The sequence below is a fragment of the Sorex fumeus genome, unplaced genomic scaffold, assembly GCF_029834395.1.
Source record: "Sorex fumeus unplaced genomic scaffold, SorFum_2.1 ptg000086l, whole genome shotgun sequence".
NCBI lineage: Eukaryota > Metazoa > Chordata > Mammalia > Eulipotyphla > Soricidae > Sorex > Sorex fumeus.
Genome location: NW_026606143.1, coordinates 38,097,119 through 38,113,642, shown reverse-complemented (window position 1 = coordinate 38,113,642; position 16,524 = coordinate 38,097,119). Strand labels below are relative to the sequence as shown.

General features: G+C 42.6%; 1 non-coding gene across 1 annotated transcript; it reads right to left on the bottom strand.

The window, feature by feature from the left end:
• Positions 1 to 16,002: 16,002 nt before the first annotated feature.
• Positions 16,003 to 16,107, bottom strand: LOC130039499 (U6 spliceosomal RNA). Its single transcript, XR_008794916.1, has one exon. It is a non-coding gene; the product is annotated as a U6 spliceosomal RNA (small nuclear RNA).
• Between the last annotated feature and the right edge of the window lie 417 nt (positions 16,108 to 16,524).

The following is a 16,524-nucleotide window of genomic DNA, read 5'->3' as shown; positions in this document are numbered from 1 at the left end:
CCCCCAGCATAGAACTTCTCTTTCCTTTTTCGGTAATTTTTGGGCCATACCTGTCAATGCTCAGGACTTACTCCTGGCTCCGTGCTCAGGGTTCACTCCTGGTGGGGCTAAGGGGACCATATACCGGGATAGAACCTGAATCTGGCATATACCACACAAGCACTTTACTTGTTGTATTCTCTCTCCAGTCATGAGAACTGTTCTTTTCTGAACCTGTATTATTACATATTATAATTGGTTTTCCCAAAAGGAATGTATTTTGTATTTATATTAAACCAAACTACAAAGAAAAAGAAGATACACAGTTTTGGTTAAGACGTGTTTAAGACATCCATTAAATAATCTAGAAATAAAAATCCACTGCTGGTGGTATTGTTTGGTACAACCCCTGTAGAAAACAGTATGGAGAGCTCTCAGTAAACTTAGAATTTAACTACCATGTGGCCCAGAAATACCACTTTTGAGTATCTATCCCTAGCGAACAAAAACACTCTCAAAAGGACACATGTACATCATTATTCATTGCTGCACTCAGTACAATAGTTATGACATGCAATAAACCTAGTTGTCCAATGACAGATGAATGGATTATGAAGATGTGATATATATACTCAGTGAAATACTATGAAGCTACAAGGAATGATGAAATCATGTAATTTGCTGCAACATGGTTGGAACTGGATGATATTATATTGAGAAAAGTAAGCCAGAAGAATAAAGACAAACACAGGATCACTGTCACTGTCCTCCCGTTGTTCATTGATTTGCTCAAGCGGGCCAGTAATGTCTCCATTGTGACAATTGTTACTGTGTTTGGCATATCAAATACATCACGGGTAGCTTGCCAGGCTTTGCCTTGAGGGCGAGATACTCTCAGTAGCTTGCCGGGCTCTCCAAGAGTGGGGGAGGAATCGAACTCGGGTCGGCCATGTTGGCTGCTTGCAAGGTAAACGTCCTGCCCACTATGCTATCGCTCCAGCCCAAACACAGGATGATCTCAATTATCTGTGGTATATAGAATACTGGATGAGGAAATGTACTGTAGTAAAGGGGTAATTCCTAGATCACCCTTGACTTCAGTGTTCAGAGAGGAAAGGGACAGAGAAGGAAAGAAATCAAAGGGGGTGGGGAAGAAGAGAACAGGAAGTAATGGGTGAACAGACATCAGGGCTTCCGTTATACTGGAGATATTGATGAGTGGTATAGTCATATATCCAGAGCACAGACTCAACAAAATTGAAAAAAATAGATCAACCTCAACCAGCAAAATTTTGTAATGTGCCTGTCAAGTTGACAGGTGGGAATGGGGTGAGGGTTGTGTTGGGGAGGGACTATGGGAACACTGGTGGAAGGAAGTTGACACTGGTGGTGTCATTGGTGTTGAACTATTATATGCTTAAAATTCAACTATAAATAACTTTGTAAATCACACTTCTTTTTTTTTTAAAAAAAAAGACATTTTTTTCCTTTTGCTTTTTGGGTGACACCCAGCGATGTTCAGGGGTTACTCCTGGCTCTGCACTCAGGAATTACTCCTGTCGGTTGCTTGGGAGACCAAATGGGATGCCGGGAATTGAACCTGGGTTGACCATTTGCAAGGCAAATGCCCTACCCTCTGTACTATTGCTCCAGCCCCCAGTAAATCACAGTTCTTTAATAAAAAGTTTATAAAGGACTTCTTTAAAATAATCTATATAGTTCTGAACTCCAATACTCATGAAGTGTCAAAACGCACAGGTAGTCCAAGAAATACCTACACGGTAGGAAAAAAAAAGAATGGTGGTAGACAACACCCAATAGGAGAGAGAAAACAAAAGGGAATGGCCTGCTACAGAGGCAGGGTGGGATGGGGAGGATGGGGGGTGGGAGGGATACTGGGATCCGTGGTGATGGGAAATGGGCACTGGTGGAGGGATGGGTATTTGATCATTGTATAATTGAAACCCAAGCACAAAAATTTGTAAGTCTACAACTGTACCTCATGGTGTCTCACTAATAAAAATTTACAAAAAAAGAATGGTGGTAGACACAAGCCTACAGCAAGCATCATCCTCAATGGGGAAAAACTGAGAGCCTTCCCTCTAAGATCAGGGACGAGACAGGGATGCCCACTCTCTCCACTGCTGTTCAATATAGTACTGGAAGTACTTGCAATAGCGATTAGGCAGGAAAAAGATATTAAGGGCATTCAGGTAGGAAAGGAAGAAATCAAGCTCTCACTATTCGCAGATGATATGATACTCTACTTAGAGAACCCAATAACTTCCACCAAAAAACTTCTAGAAACAATAGACTCGTATAGTAAAGTTGCAGGTTATAAAATCAATACCCAAAAGTCCATGGCTTTCCTATACGCAAACAGTGAGAGAGAAGAAAGCAACATGAAAAAAACAATCCCATTCACAATTGTGCCCCAGAAAATCAAGTACCTAGGAATCAGCTTAACTAAGGAAGTAAAGGACCTGTACAAAGAAAACTACAAAACGCTACTTCAGGAAATAAAAGAGGACATGAGGAAATGGAAAGATATCCCCTGCTCATGGGTCGGGAGACTTAACATTGTCAAAATGGCAATACTACCGAAAGCATTGTATAAATTCAATGCAATCCCTATAAGGATACCCATGACATTCTTCAAAGAAATGGAGCAAACACTCTTGAAATTTATATGGAACAATAAGCCCCCACGAATAGCTAAAGCAATTCTTGGGAAAAAGAAAATGGGAGGAATCAACCTCCCGAACTTCAAACTGTACTACAAAGCAATAATAATTAAAACAGCATGGTACTGGAACAAAGGCAGAACTGCAGACCAATGGAACAGGGTTGAATACACTGACATCTCTCCTCAATCATATGCTCATCTAATCTTTGATAAAGGTGCAAGTAATGTGAAGTGGAGTAAGGAAAGCCTCTTTAATAAATTGTGTTGGCATCACTGGACGGCTACATGCAAAAAAATAGGCTCAGAACTCTGCCTAACACCATGTACAAAAGTAAGATCAAAGTGGATTAAAGACCTCAACATCAGACCAGAAACCATAAGGTACATTGAAGATAAAGTTGGCAAAACCCTCCATGACATTGAAGCTAATGGTATCTTCAAAGATGCCACGCCACTGGCCGAGCAAGTGAAAACAGAGATAGATAAATGGGACTATCTTAAACTAAGAAGCTTCTGCACCTCCAAAGAAACAGTGACCAAAATACAAAGACAGTCTACAGAATGGGAAAGGATATTCACCGAATACACATCTGACAAGGGGTTGATATCCAGGATATACAAAATACTGGTTAAACTCCACAAGAAGAAAACATCCAACCCCATCCAAAAATGGGGCAATGAAATGAACAGAAACTTTCTCAAAGAAGAAATCCGAATGGCAAAAAAGCACATGAGAAAATGCTCTACATCATTAATCATCAGGGAGATGCAGATCAAAACCACAATGAGATACCATCTCACACCTCAGAGACTGGCCCACATTCAAAAGAACAAAAGCAACCGATGCTGGCGTGGATGTGGCGAGAAAGGGACACTCCTTCACTGTTGGTGGGAATGTCCACTGGTTCAGCCCTTCTGGAAAACAGTATGGACGATTCTCAAAAAATTAGAAATTGAGCTCCCATTTGACCCAGCAATACCACTCCTGGGAATATATCCCAGAGAGGCAAAAATGTATAGTCGAAGTGACATCTGCACTTGTTTTTTCATTGCAGCACTCTTTACAATAGCCAGAAACTGGAAGAAACCTGAATGCCCAAGAACAGATGACTGGTTAAAGAAACTTTGGTACATCTACACAATGGAGTACTATGTAGCTCTTAGAAAAGATGAAGTCATGAAATTTACATACAAGTGGTACAATATGGAAAGTATCATGCTAAGCGAAATGAGTCAGAAAGAGAGGGATAGACATAGAAAGATTGCATTCATATGGGGGATATAAAGTAACAAAGTATGAGATTAATACCCAAGAATAGCTGAGATCAGCACCAGGAGGATTACTCCATAACTTAGAGGCCAGCCGGGTATCCTAGAGGAAAGGGCAGTTCAGATAGAGAAGGGAGCACCAAATAAAGGATGTTTGGAGGATCCTCCCAGGAGGGGAGATGCATGTCGAAAGTAGACTATGGACTGAACATGTTTGCCACTCAATGCCTCTTTTGCAGACCACAACACCCAAAAGGAGAGAGAGAACACAGGGGATTGCCCTGCCACAGAGACAGGGGGGATGGGGGGATGGGGGTGGGAGGGATATTATCCATGGTGGTGGAAAATGGGCACTGGTGGAGGGATGGGTATCTGATCATTGTATAATTGAAACCAAAGCACAAAAAATTGTAAATCTACAACTTAAAAAAAAATAAAATAAAATAAAGGGGAAAAAAAAAAGAATGGTGGTAGAATTGGGCAATTTAAGAAGTGAAATAAGAAAATGGACCTTAGGTAAATATAAGTTCCTGTGTTTCAGTGGGCTGGAGCGATAGCACAGTGGGTAGGGTGTTTGCCTTGCACGCAGCCGACCCGGCTAACCCAGGTTCGATTCCTCTGCCCCTCTCCGAGAGCCAGGCAAGCTACTGAGAGTATCTCGCCCGTACAGCCAAGCCTGACAAGCTCCCCGTGATGTATTTGATATGCCAAACACAGTAGCAACAAGTCTCACAATGTTACTGGGCCTGCTTGTGCAAATCAATGAACAATGGGAGGACAGTGACAGTTGACAGTGTTTCCGGGAAGACAATCAAAGGAAAATGTGGTTTCAAGTAGAAGAAGAACTTTTGCCAGACAATGGGGAAGATGCTTTTAGATAGTCTTGCATGTTAAAATCTTGGAGGGGGCTTTAATGGAAGGGTGTAGAATTTCATTTTCCAAGAGCTGGCCTGAGTTTTCCTAGGTGAAAGATACTGAAAGACACTTTTCCTTTCCTATTTATCTTGCAGTGGGTGTCTCTGCTTGCTGTGCGAGAAATGTGTGTTTTGGGAAAAGGAGAGAGGGCAAGCTGGCAATGGCCTGCCCCAGGTGGAGGCCTTGAGGCAGCAGAAGGCTGTTCTCCCATTAAGCAGGCTTCCAATCCAGCTTCTCACCACTGATTACACCTTGTTCTGCATTATTTTGTGTTCACTTTTTTCTTTTAACGTCTTTTTCATTTTCTTAGGAAAAAATATTTAGTTTACTCAGGATGGTAAGAAAAAAATGTTTAATCATCATCTCCTTATATTGTATATAATGCTGGCGTAGTATTTTCTAACTTGATAAATGTGCTAAATTTACTCATAAATTAAGGATACTCACAGTGCATATGGGAGTGTTAGGAAAGTAATAACATTTACACTTAATTCCATAAAGTCTGGGGCCAGAGCGATAATAGAGCCAGTAGAGTGTTTGTCTTGCATGCAGCCAACCTGGGATTCGATCTCCAGCATCCCATGTGGCCCCCCGAGAACCACCAAATTCCTGAGTGCAGAACCAGGAGGAACCCCTGAGCAACGCCGGGTATGACCCCCTACAAAATTCCATAAAGTCTTACGGAACTAGCATGTTGTACCTTCCTTATACATTTTTTTAGAAAAGCGATCTCTATTTCTAGATTTATTTATTTTGGCTTTTTGGGTGACACCTGGCTATGCTCTGGGCTTACTCCTGGCTCTGCACTCAGGAATTACTCCTGGAGGTGCTTGGGGGACCATAAGGGATGCTGGGAATCGAATCGGGGTCGGCTGAGTGCAAGGCAAACAGCCTCCCCACTGTACTATTGCTCCAGCCCCTCTATTTTTCGATTTATACTTCAGAGTTTTACAGCACTGGAGGGCCAAAACAGAAGAGGATCAAGGAGTAAATTGATATTAGCACCTCTGCTGTATCCGGTGCCATTCGTTTTCTTCTTTCCACATCTTGAGATACATCCCGTCCCCATGAGGGGTTAGAACTGGAGGAGGGAAGTCAGCGAGGGATGACATGGTCCCAGACATTCTCGATTCCTTGCTAAGACCCTAGCTCCTGTCAGAAAATCTTCTATTTTGATAAAAATCGAGGAGAAAAGTTTGCAATTCTATCGTTTCCTGTTGCTGGGCTCCCCGTTTCCACTTTTGCCACTGATCTGCTTAAGCAGCAGACTCCTCCCACAATTTATTGCCTTTTAGGGCCGTGAATTCCGCGGGCTGACAGTAACTGTGGACAAGCTCTAATATGCCTTGTGCCAACTGTAATTTAGCTGGCCCTTGGAGAGCTCAAGTTTTTTATTACCATAAATATTCCTCTGCTTCCAGGCGTCTCCCTGCTGACAACATTGTCCAATTTTGAATCCCGACATCTTCATTTCAAAAGCCTGAAAATGAAACTGCAAAGGTCAGATCTCACTGTAATTGCAGGCTCTGGTGAAGAAAAAAAAAAAAGCAAGAGCACATTCTTTCAGATTGAGCTGCCACCCACGGCTTGCGGGAAAGTCCAGGGTGCGGGCAAAATGTCACCATGCAATTCAGGTGAGTGATTGCACCTGGCACTTGGATCATCCGGAAATATTTGGTCATATTTCTCAGGGGTTGACTGTCATGACACAGGGAGAGAAAGATTTTAAAGAGGATTCTTGATTTAGCATATATGAACACAGTATACTTGCTACTTCTGCAATGTCCTTTCCTGTTTCTTTATATAAAGGAGGACTCCCAAACCTCAGATATTACCCCAGGCAGCACGCTCTATGTGGTTGGCCTCTCAGGACCTTGTATTTATCTGCAAAACAGGAATAACGGTTGGCTTCTCCCTCAAAGAGCCAATGAGGGCAATGGAATGCAGTAGAGCGCATCACATGTTTCAACGGGTGCTGGGAATGAAGCACCTCCGAGCCCCTGGTTTGCTTTTTGCATGACCCCTCCTGCCCTCAGAGTGAAGGCATTGTGGGCAGGACACTTGCTCGGATTCCTTTGCAGTTTCTTGTTTCACCCTTACCATGGCCCTATGATGTCATCTCACTGTCATTTCCATTCTGCAGTGGAGGACAGCAAGTGCTGAATGGTAAGAGGCTCAAGGTTGCGGAACAAGTTAAAGCAATCTGCGGGATGTACACTTGAGCACTCAGACTGGAGCCCAGTCCTGGGAGCAAAGCCACAGAGACCAGCTGTGTCACAGATGCTGTACCCCATCCTTACCACATCAGGGCACAACAGCCACACTTCTAACTCCCAGCACCTGCTCAGGGCCTTCTCTGGGATATGGGACCTTCGGCAGATTAAAGGAATGTGGAATCCACTTCTTCAGAGCAGCCAGCCACTAAAGATTGATCTGAGTTCCTGGCAGAAACACCCAAGTCCCCTGGTCCCTGGGTGGGAAAAGTCTGACGCATGTCCTACTGGGGCTCTTGGCTCTAGCTGCTCACCATGGCAACTGGCTCTGCATCCGTTATTAGCTGCCTTCTGCTCCCTGACTCACTCTTCACTCTCACATTATTTCTTCCAACTCCCAAGTAATTGATGCTCAAATCTAACATGCTTTTTCCATACTAGGATTCTCTGAGCCTCAGGACACTAGAAGTGGTGGGGAGCCGGGGAGTGGCTGGGGTCCCACAGAAGGCAGAGGGTATACCCCCCAAGCAGTGAGTCTGTCCTGGAGTACACAGAGAGGTTTTTTAATCTCAGCACTGTTGACATACAAGGAGCTGATTCTATTTAGGGCCTGTACCATGCAATATAAGAAATTGAGGACTGAAGAGATAATATTGTGATTACTCACACAATATTACTTTGCACAAAGCAGACCCTGGTTCAATTCCCAGAACCATGTATGCTCCCCTGAGCACTACAACGAGTGATCCCTGAGCATAGACAGGAGTCAACCCTGAGCAGCACTAAGTGTGGACCAAGCACTCCCCCGCCAAAGAGTTAACATTCAATATATAAGTAGAATTCAGATAACTCAATAGCAACAAAAAATCTGGGTTAAAAATGGGCAGAGGATATGAACAGACATTTTCCCGAAGAAAAAATTAAGATAGCCAGCAGCCACACAGAAATATGTCTAATATCACTACTCACCAGGGAAAGCAAATGCAAACCACAAGAAGACATCACCTCCCACGTGTTAGGATGGGTATTATTCAAAAAGACAAAAACAACATGTGTTGGCAGGCTGTGGAGAAAAGGCAACCCTTGTGCTCTGTTTGCAGAAAATTGGTGGAAGCCACTATGGAAAATAACTAGGGGGAGTTGCCTTATAAAATTAAAAATAGAAATGCCTCTGACCCAGCAATTCTACCTCAGGTGTTTATCCAAGGCAACTGAAAACATTTCTTTGAAAGGGTATCTACACGCCAGGATCGGGGCAACATTATTTATCATAGTTGTTCTGATATAAATCTATGCGCAAATAGATAGAGTATATATAATAGATTACTACTCAGTCAGAAAAGAACTGAAACATCTTTCCATCTGGAACATGGATGGACCTTGAGGGCACCGGGCTAAGTGAAACAAATCAGAAAGAAGACAGATATTGTATGATCTCACTGATATGGGGAATCTAAAATGAAACATACAAAACCCAAGCTCATAAATAAAGATAAGGGATTGGTTATTTGGGGGGAAGGGGATGGGAGGCACAAGAAATGGTTCATGGGGGTTAGAATTGACAAATGAGACCCAAGAAAAAGGAAGCCCAGATTCAAGGGAACAGTTGCTCCAGCTATGGAGACAATGCTGAGGTGGACCAGTCGCTTGAAGAGGTGAGAGTCCACTGGAATGAAGAAACATCTTTTTAAAAATAAGATCAAGAAGATTTGTAAAAAGTTTGGATGGGAGTTGTGAGAGGCAGTGCAGTCAGGGTTATCTTTAAGAATTGGGGCTGGGGGGCACAGAGCAATAGCACAGCGAGTAGGGCATTTGCCCTGCACATGGCCAAACCGGGTTCGATCCCTGGCATCCCATATGGTTCCTTGAGCACCGCCAGGAGTGATTCGTGGGTTCAGAGCCAGGAGTAACCCCTGAGCATAGCTGGGTGTGACCAAAAAAGCTGAAAAAAAGAACTGGGACTGGGCAGGCCCACAAGGACCTGAGTTACCTGTTTCCTGCCCTCCCACCCCCAAATCTGCTGTCATCTCCTGCCAACTGTTGCCATGCCTGGTGCTCCAATAATGTGAAGAGTTTGTAGTGTTCACTTGTAAATATTTTGCACCTATGTCCTTAGGATATTTTCTTTATCTAGAAGCTCTTGCAGTTTTCTTGACCTGTAAGCACTAACTCCAGTCTGTCCACCAAGCATAGTTCCGAGCTGTTTCCCCCAGACACTTTCTTGAGATCTCCTCCTGCCTTTCCTGTCACCCTACTGACTTCTGGAACAACCTTCACTTTGCTCTTAGTACTGTGTTCACTTAGCGACAAACTCCAACGGGCTGAATGCATCATGAGGGCAGGGACTGTGCCTCATTCATATTGGAAAAATCTTATGGAAGGTTTCTCCCACTTGGGAACTGAGCCAGGAATCTGGTGACACAACAGGTAGGTGATGTCAGGAAGCACATATGACAAGGGATAAAAATGAGCTGGGGAAGAAAGAAGAGCCAAGAAATGGGCTGGAGGCTGTACTGGAATTATAGAGGGCAGGACTGCTGAGATCTGCTGGACAGTTATGCAGGAAACATGTGAGAAATGGGGCCTGGTAAACTGGATCACTCCTTCACCGAACCCCTCCTCTGGAGTCAGACATTCCTGGGATGGTGACAGCCTTGTCAGCTTCAGTTCCTCTACTGAGGGACCATCTGATGAAGTTGTCTGAGGTTCTCAACGGGGTCTTGAAGCAGAGTGGCAGAGATTTGGGGTGACTCAAGTGGAGGTGAATGCACAAGACACAGCTTGCATGGGCTGGTCATCCACGGTGACTGCTTCAACCCTAATGCCTACCTCACACCTTGGCATGAAGTTATGGTTCAACAGGTAGTTCTGACACCAAAATCAAACTTCATTAAGTTTGGGGTATTTATTTATTTTTCTTAGCCAATACTGTGTCTTTTTTTATTAATTAATTAATAAATTAATTAAATTAACATCTTATTATGACATCTTATTATCTCATTCCTACTTTGGACAAACTGGCAGGCTACTGAATGTAGCCTGCCCACACAGCAGAGTCTGGCAAGCTCCCCGTGGCGTACCCAAATATGCCAAATACCAGTAACACTGATGGGTCTCATTCTCCTAAAGAGCCTTGAATATAATCTCAGGGCTAGGATGAAGGAGACGTTACTGGGGCCTGCTCGAGGCAATCGATGAATAACAGGATGATTTGTGATTTGTGAATTAATTATTGCTTTTTGGGTCACACCCAGCGATGCACAGGGGTTCCTCCGGGCTCCGCACTCAGGAATTACTCCTGGCAGTGCTCAGGGGATCATATGAGATGCTGGGAATCGAACCCGGGTCATCCACGTGCAAGGCAAATGCCCTACCCACTGTGCTATCACTTCAGCCCCTTTTTATTTTTATTTTTAATGAATCATTGTGAGGTACAGTTACAGACTTACAAACTTCTGTGATTACGTTTCAGTTATACAATGATTGAGTAACCATCCCTCCATCAGTGCCCATTCTCCACCACCAATATTCCCAGTATCCTTCCCACCCCCCACCCACATAACCAGTTGTGTATTCATATGAAAAATTAATCTCCCCTTTTTGGGGAAGGGCACCATTTTGTGAGAAAATATGTTGTAAATTTGAAAAGCTTTACCAATGAACTCTTGGCACATGACATACCCCCACCCCCCCCAGATGCAGGAAACACCGGTACATATTTTGGAAAGTTCCTTTTGTTCCCTCTCTCTGGGATTTGAAAACTAAAGACTGTGTGTTGAAAACAATGCATGGGCATGATTTCAGCGAGTGTAACTTTCATGGGGTCTCAAGAGAGCATAAGTGCCAGCAGTTTCAGAACACCATTTTATTTCTGTTTGACTTAGATAATTAGCAAGAGGACCTTAGCTGCTTATCACATCAGAGTTTCACTTAAGTTTTCCAGACTAGAAATTAGAGAGCAGTTTCCAAGGTAACAGAAAGCCCAGGTATTTTGCCCTTCTGTGTATCAGTAGTTTCAAACAAGATTCTACCTATCTTTGTTTTTACTAAAGTTGTGAAGGCGGTTCATAAGAAAAAATTATGTACCTCCAACATTCCTATATTCCAATATGACATGCTGGGCAGATAGATGCATACACAATTTGGATCTTTAGCTCAACATCAACTCAAGCATATGGAAAGATTGCTGCTTAAAGGGCCAGGACAGAGAGGGAGGGAGGATTTCTTTGGACTATATAATGATTCCTCTTCATTCTGGGGAGGAAGGAGGAGATACTTAGCTTCATCCTCGCTTTAAATGAGTGAAGGAGCTTCATGGGCTCTCAGAAAGAGCTTAATCCGTGTGTCTTCCAGATTCAGTTACCATGTAGAGATTCAAACCAGACCCATAGCAGGGAAGAGAAGAAAGGCAAAGGTGACTTAAGGGGCCAGTGTTAATATCTGAGAGCTGCTATAACAAAGTACCACAAACAAGTGGCTTAAAACAACAGAAATCAATTCTCTCACAGTCTAAAGGCTAAAAGCCATCAATCAAGATGTCAGTAGTATTGTATCCTAACAGAAAGTTTAGGAAAGATTACCTCCTCAACTCTTCCAATTTTGGACCACCCTAGTCATCCCTTGGTGTGTGGAAGCATAACTGTAGTCTTTGCCTCAAACTTTTCCTTGTGTTATTCTCAGCTCACAGTGTCTTATAAAGACACAAAATAGGTGCATTAGGAGACCATTTCTTCCAGTAACACCTCATTTTAATCACATTGCAGATGTGATTACATCTTCAATGATGCCATTTCCATATAAGGCCACATTCTGAGTTCCATAGTTCACTTGTACCTCAGTCTACACTTTGGGGGAATACAATTGAACTCTTAGCATGGTTTGTGTTTTGGTTTTTAATTTAATTTAATTTAATTTAATTTTTTGCTTTTTTGGGGTCACACCTGGCGATGCAAGGGGTTACTCCTGGCACTCATGAATTACTCCTTGCGGTGTTCAGGGGACCATATGGGATGCTGGGAATTGAACCCGGGTTGGCCACGTGCAAGGCAAACGCCCTACACGCTATGCTAACACTCCAGCCCCTGTTTTATTTTATTTTATTTTTAAATTTTTATTAGTGAAACACCATGAGGTACAGTTGTAGACTTACAAATTTTTGTGCTTGGGTTTCAGTTATACAATGATCAAGTACCCATCCCTCCACCAGTGCCCATTTCTCACTACCACGGGTCCCAGTATCCCTCCGACCCCCTATCCCCCCCATCCCACCCTGCCTCTGTGGCAGGGCATTCCCTTGTGTTCTCTCTCTCCTTTTGGGTGTTGTGGTTTTTGGACACTTAGGCATAGAATTCATGTAAGCAAACTTTATTTTCTCCAAAGGAAAGGAAATTTAATGAGTGTTCTGAAAACTAGCCTGGAACTATTTTATTTTAGCACAGTCTAGTTTTAGGGCCATACACATCAGTATATAGGGCTTACTTATGGCTCAGCACACAGGCAGGGATCACTCCTGGTGGTCTTATGGAACCATAAGGGGAGCTGGGGACAAAACCTGGGTGAGCCACATGCAAGGCAAGTACCTTTTCAACTACCTCTCTGGTCCGTCCTGGAATTATTTTAGAATAGACTATTCAACTGGGTGCAGTAAGCTGTATATACATACACAAGTATAGACCTATACCCTTGAAATTCTATAGCATTGATAACCAGTGATAAATTAATTAATAAAACTTGTGGATCTTGGAAGCACGGGGTTGAGGGGCAACATCTTGTCATTGGTTAAAAGGTTTGCATTGTCCAATACAGGGGACATACAACTTTCAAGAATCCCTGTCAACCCCAAGAACCTCAGGGAATAGACTAAGTACATTCTTTCTGATCTCTTTTTACTTTTTCCTTCTTACTCTCATGTTCAGTCTCCAATTCTGGGATGATCAAAATTCATGGTTATGCAGACGCATACGGAATCAACAGATGAAAGACAGGTGCTAGCCACCTAATTTATTCCCCTGTAGGCAGCTCTGTTGAAAGGAAGAGCATTAACAAATTGCTTTGGATTATGAGGGTGCAAGGTAATATGGATGACTCATGCTGAGACGATTCAAGATGGCTGGCTTGAGCTGCTCAGGAGGGAAGGTGGGGAGTAATGCTAACCCTGGGAGCAGCGTCCATTTCTACTCTAAGTATGGCAAGCACGCATGGTACTCTGAAGTCCCGGTGGAGGACTAGGGAAGGAAGCTGAATCCATTTCTGTGATAGGCAATTAATATTCCTCCTGACTATCTCAAGAGGAATAACCAAGAGGGAAACTTCCCAGGGCTAAGGGTTTCTAGCACAAAGAAGCTACTGAGGAGCAGCAGGAGTGGCAAGAGCTGAGGGAAGTTTCCAAGAGGTCAACTGACACCATGAGTATCAGGGAAGGGCAGGTACACAACTTCTGGGTATGGTGAAGACTTGGATATTTAGTTTGGGTCCTGGAGTTTTACCTATCACATCTATATCCTTTCAATACCTGATGGTAGGGCTGGAGCGATAGCACAGTGGTAGGGCATTTGCCTTGCACACAGCTGGCCTGGTCGAGCCGGGTTCGATTCCTCCGCCCCTCTTGGAGAGCCCAGCAAGCTACCGAGAGTATCTCACCTGCACGGCAAAGCCTGGCAAGCTACCCATGATGTATTCAATATGCCAAACACAGTAACAACAAGTCTCACGATAGAGACGTTACTGGGCCTGCTCGAGCAAATCAATGAACAACGGGAGAACCGTGACCATGACCTGATGGTGATGGCACAGGCTAAGTCCTTATTGACCTTCATCTGTCATACTCCTCCAATCCTGGAAGAGCCACAGGCCAACTGAAGCTGAAGTGGAGAAAATGAGAAGAAATGGGGAAAGTTAGAAAAAGCTAACTCAATCCCTGCTCTGGGGGCAGATTGGTAGTAGAGGAAGAAGAAAGCCATTAAGATGTATACAAGCTTATTAAGGTAGATTGGATGCATTAATCATTAAACTCATACTCTTTGGGGAACTAGAGTAGCCAGATGATAATTTAAAGTCCGAGAACAACGAAGAAAGTCATGGGTTCATTCTTGATTTTACTCAGGGGACCGAAAAGAATTCATTCCTTAGAATGGAGAGTAGCCATGTGGAGTTGGGAGGGGAAAAAAGAAAGTTTTCTGTTGCACTACCAAGCATAACAATTGTTCAATGTAAGGATTACTGGGGCTGGAGTAATAGCACAGTGGGTTGGGCATTTGTCTTGCAAGTGGCCGATCCAGATTCGATTCCTCTGTCCATCTCGGAGAGCCTGGCAAGCTACTGAGAGTATCCCGCCCGCACAGCAGAGCCTGGAAAGCTCCCCATGGCATATTTGATATGTCAAAAACAGTAACAGCAAGTCTCACAATGGAGATGTTACTGGTGCCTGCTTAAGCAAATCGATGAACAATGGGAGGACAGTGCTACAGTGCTAACAATTGCTTAGTTTAACCAAATTTCAAGTTCTGTGAGTTTTTCTCTTCCTGGGCTTATAACAATAGTTGGGAGTCTGAGAAAATTGGAATTGTGGAGGATAATTCTTTTAATTTTTAGAATCATATTACTTATTCAAGTTATCTTTAAATCAGGTGTTTGGGATCTAAATGATGGACTTAGAACACACTGCAGTCTCTGCTAACACCAGCATCACTGGGAGCTGATTAGAAATGCAGAAACAGTGCCAGGGAGATGGCTTAAAGGGGCTGGAGCACATACTATGCATGTGAGAGGCCCAGATTCAATTCCCAGTACCTCATGGTCTCCTGAGCACCATTCTGGGAGTAGCCTGAGCACCATCAGATGTGGCTCAAAGACCAAAACAAAAAAACAAGAGATAAAAAAATCCAGACTCTCAAGACTCTACTCTGGTGAGAGGTGGGCCCTGCAATCTGTCTTAAAGTTTGCTCAAGTTTGAGAATGACTGGTTTAAAGTTCTGACACTCCACAGTGATTGTATATATAGAGTCACTTGGCAGGGTGGTGGATTTTTCAGCTGCCCATTTGCTCAGGTTACATTCTATAGGAATATACATATCTTAAGTCAAGGATTCACATATGCTCATTAAGCATCTGACCCTTCCTGCAAAGTCATTAAAATGAACAGCCTATTTTGGGAAGTCTGGGGTGGAGAGCATCATGTACAGTTCCCTTCCAGCTCTGAGACACTACTGACATGTAGCATATAAATTACAGGTTGACAAGGCAATGGTTTGATATGGGTATATATTATGAAATGACTACCAGAGAAAGGTTTAGTTAAACCACCCTCTCACATAATTTCTTTTTTGGCCTAGTGGTCATGTTCAAGACCTATTCTCTTAATAGCTCTTAAGTATGTAACACAGTACAGATAATTATAATGACTATGCTATATATCAGATTCCCAGAACTTATTTGAATGTCCTATATCTGGAAGTTTGTGAGCAATATTTCCTTGTTTCTCTAACACCAAACACCATTCTACACTATTTCTATATAAAGTTCAGTTTTTAAGCTTCCACAGTGAGAAAATACAAAAAGTTCCCCGACTTACTTGATGTAGCAAGGCAAGCACCATGACCTCTGTACTATATCTAGCCCTCGAATTAATTTTTGTGAGTGGTATAATGTAGAGGGCTAGTTTCATTTCTTTTGCACGTGTATATCTATATTTTTTAATTAAAAAATTAAAAGAGACTATCTTTTCCCTTATTGTATATTCTTGAGTTTCTTGTTAAATGTTAGTTGATTCATGGGTCTATTTCTGGACTCCTAATTAAATTATATTAGTTTAAATGTCTATTCTCATGCCAGTAATGTGCTATTTTGATTATTATGCTCTTGTGATAAAGCTCAAAATCAAGAACTATGATACCCTCAGCTTCTTAGGCTATTTGAAGTCTTTTGTGACTCCATATAATTTTTAAAAATATGGAATACTTTACGAATTTGTGTGTCATTCTTGTGCAGGGGTCATGCAATCTTCTCTGTATCATTCCAGTTTAGTATATGTGCTGCCGAAGTGAGCATGACTTCATATAATTTTGATTGTCTTTACTTTTGTGAAAAATTTCATTAGACTTTGGAGGGGAATTTCATTGACTATATAGATGGATCCTTGTAGTATGGGCACTCAAATAGTAATTCTGATTCATCAACACAGGATATCTTACATATCTTTTCATTTATTTGTGTATTCTTCCATCTTACCAGTATCCTTTAGTTTTCAGCGTACAGTACTTTAATCTTCTTTGTTAAATTTTCCCCCATGATTTTATTACTTCTTATGCTGTTATAAATGGAACTGTTATCATTGTTTCTTAGTGGGAACATTTTCATTGTGTATGATGCTAGCTGTGGGTCTGTCTAATATGGCCTGTAGTAAATTGAGGTATATTCCTTTTATACCCAGTTTGTTGAGAGCTTTTATCATGAAAAGAAGTTGAA